At 43.1% G+C, this 3453-nt stretch overlaps 1 pseudogene; it reads right to left on the bottom strand.

The window, feature by feature from the left end:
- Positions 1–398: 398 nt before the first annotated feature.
- On the bottom strand, positions 399–1355 carry LOC118914094 (olfactory receptor 6C74-like; annotated as a pseudogene).
- Between the last annotated feature and the right edge of the window lie 2098 nt (positions 1356–3453).

The following is a 3453-nucleotide window of genomic DNA, read 5'->3' as shown; positions in this document are numbered from 1 at the left end:
TACAAAGTAGCACACAACATTCCATCAATTCAGTTATTTAAATCTCTCTGGTAAATAGTTGTTAATTCTACTGGGCGATGGTTTTAGCTAAAGAGAAATAGTATAAATTATTGAATTTGGAAATTACAAACACATAGTTTATATCAGAGGAAGAATTAAAAATTTTTCCAGTTAAAAGTATGATATAAATCTATGAAATGTTTATGGAGATGATAGTTATGAACACCAAAGGAGAATAAGGCCTTCAAAACAGACTTCTATTTTTTCTACAGTAGTGCAAAAGATATAAGGTGAAGTCAGCCCAGATTTTCAAGTAGTAACTGTGTGGACTGCTACAATGGCTGGATTGGAGACAAATGATACTCTGAAGCCTTCCATTCGAAGATCATGTGATTGCTTCATCTTGATATTTTCATTCTGCATATTGTCTTCTTGAGGGCCTGGTGGACCTGCTTGTTCCGCAGAGTGTAGACAACAGGGTTCAGCAGTGGGGTCACCACTGTGTTTACAAGCGCAGCCTCTTTGTTGGAGACCAGCCTGTTTGTTTGCTTTGGTTTCATGTATACAAAAATACAGCTGCCATACATCAGAGAGAGAACAATGAAGTGAGAAGAGCAGGTGGAAAAAGCTTTCTGTCGCTCCTTGGCTGATGGAAGATGCATGATTGTCACTACTATGTTGCTGTATGCAATGATGGTTATGATAAGGGATGTCAAAAGGATACACAACGCGAGGACAAAGGCTAATGTTTCAAAAGACCTGGTGTCAGAACAGGAAAGGTGGAGTAGAGGGCCAAAGTCACAGAAGAAATGAGTAATGACATGAGGGCCACAGAAGGATGACTAGGAAAACTTCACTACTGGACCAGCGATGAGACTGAAGCTCACAGCAAAGCAGGCAGTGACCAGGAGGAAGCAAGTCCTCAGGTTCATGATGGTCGGGTAACGCAGGGGCTTGCAAATGGCCACATACCGGTCCAGAGACATCACTGCTAGGAGGAGGAAAGCTACTGCTCCCAGAAATACGAAGATAAAAGCTTGTATGAAACAGGCAACAAAGGAAATCTTTTGCTTGCCTAAAAGAAAGATGACCAACAATTTAGGAATAACAGCAGTCACGCAGGAGCACTCCAAGAAGGAGAAAATGCTGAGGAGAAAGTACATGGGTGTATGGAGCCGGGAGTCAGCACAGGTGATGCTCACTATGACAACATTGCCTGCAAGAGCTGCCAGGTATGCCAGCAGGTGCACAAGGAAGAGGACCTTCCCCAGGTGCTGGACAGCAGGAAACCCCTCCAAGATGAATCCTTGTGCAATTGTCCCATTACTCATTTCCATGGGCATATCTTCCACAGAAGCAATCCTACTGGTTAAACTACAATATAGACATCAGTGTGGGCACAAATGATTTAGAGGAGCATAAGATCAAGTTATTTAGTCAATATAGTCAAAGAAGGTGGCTAGGCAACAACAAAGTGGTCCAGTCAGTCAGTTCTTGAATCAGGACCTGAGTTCAATACTAGCTCATTACTGAGTTCTAAGCCCTGAGAGATGAGTCATCTTTGAAAAGATAGCTAATCTTTGTGATATCTCTTTCACTCTCTATAAAAAGATGATGGAATCTACCAGTTCATGTTTTTCTGAGAATTAAGGTAAAGATTATAATTCACTTGGTGTGTGATGCCAACATTTCCTATGTGTTCCTTGAAGTCTTTTGGCAGCAGTAGGATTATTAGTGGACAGTTAAGTATAGAGTGATTAGTAGACAGGGTTATTACATTTGCATACTTAAAAAACAGTATATAGTGTTCTATTTATTATCAACTTGTAAATAAACGTAATAGTAATATAGTAATATTCCCTTTAAATATTCCTTTTAAACATGCAAAAGTTCCATGGTCCAAATCTTCAACATTATCATCATCACTTGTTGAGGACTTTACTTACTAATGCTTGGTACTATGCTGATCACTGAATTCAGTATTTCCATTACTTCCCACAATAATCATGAGTCTTAGGTTGCCCTTCCTCTTCTGTGGAAGCAGAAATGGAGGCTCAGAGAGTTCCACAGTGGCTAGATCCTGTGGCTGGCACTTTAGCTACATCTGCCAAAATCCAAAGCCTCTGGTGTTTCCAATGCTGTGGCAAAGTGTCTTAAAATTGGTACCAACCTGCTGTTGATGATCTCTCAACAGTAAGTGAAAATTTAGCTTTATTCATCTTAATTGTTTATATCCTGCTCTTAATACCATTGATGAATTACTAGCCTACAGAATGACACAGGTCCAAGAGTAGATCTTTTTTAGCTCAACTGTTTTATAGAAAGAACTAGAGAGCAGAGACATGCAGGTCACTGAACAACTTGGTATAGGTTGTAAATCCAGAATTTACCCCAACTTCCTGAAATTCTGTGGTGGCATGTAGAGAGATGGGGAGTGACTGTAGCTCCAGGATTAGCCCACTTAGGGACATTCTGGGAACTTGACACCTGCACATTCACTCCACATCAAAGCTCAGGGAATGTTCTTCTCTTTATTGCCCTCAATAAATCACTTCTCTCACAATGCTGTTTGGCTCTAGCACCTCAATACTAAGCTGAAGATCTGTGGTGTGTCTCTCAGCAACCTGCCACGGGCCAGGTCTCTGAAGTGTTGCTCATGCAGCCAAACTGCTCATTCTTTAGTGGCACAGCCCACAGGGCAGCCTGAAGGAGCCTCTGCTTCTGGTCCAGTTGACCCAAGAAGGCCACCCGGTTACCACAGTCCCTGAGGCCAGGCAGTCCCTGAGGCCAGGCACACACGTAGTCACCTCGTGGGGCAGGGCGTCCTCCTTTTGCAGCTATTCTATTCCAAGTAGTTGAGAGCTTGCTATGGGCTAAGGGAAAAGGAGAGGAAAAGAAGTTTATATGTCACAGACTTTTGTCCCAGAGTGAGATGAATATGCACCCCATGATCACAGTGTCCTTGGCTGTCAGTTTCCTTTCTCTACAGCCCATAAGGTTTCATCCACAACAGGCTACAGGGCAACCTTGATGAATGAAACTCCAGAAAGGAGCCAACAGAATCAAGCAATCACACTTCGCTCCCTGAGATCTGGGCTAGAGTTCAACTCCAGGACTACATAGGTTGTAATTAAAGTCCTGGCTCTGCCTTCCCCAGTTTGTTAAATCATACCCAACATGCAACATTGCTGGAGAACTCCTACACCAGCCAGTGAGAGCAGGCACCTTCTGAGCCCAGCTCTGGTAGCTGTTGACCCAGGTTTCCTGCTGAAGTTCTCTGCTGTCATGGTGTCTTCTGCCCCAAGATACCTCCTCTGCAACACACTCCCCCATCATAGCCTCACCTACCATGTGGAGAAGTTCTTTCTTCCACTACAACAAGGATAAGCTGCTGATGTGCAAGTCTGAGGCCTCTGTAATAGTTCTGGCACAAGACTGTGTTTGGTAACCAAG

Source organism: Manis pentadactyla, chromosome 8 (genome assembly GCF_030020395.1).
Source record: "Manis pentadactyla isolate mManPen7 chromosome 8, mManPen7.hap1, whole genome shotgun sequence".
Classification (NCBI taxonomy): Eukaryota; Metazoa; Chordata; class Mammalia; order Pholidota; family Manidae; genus Manis; species Manis pentadactyla.
Note: the sequence above shows the minus strand (reverse complement) of the source record. Positions and strands in the feature narration are given on the sequence as shown.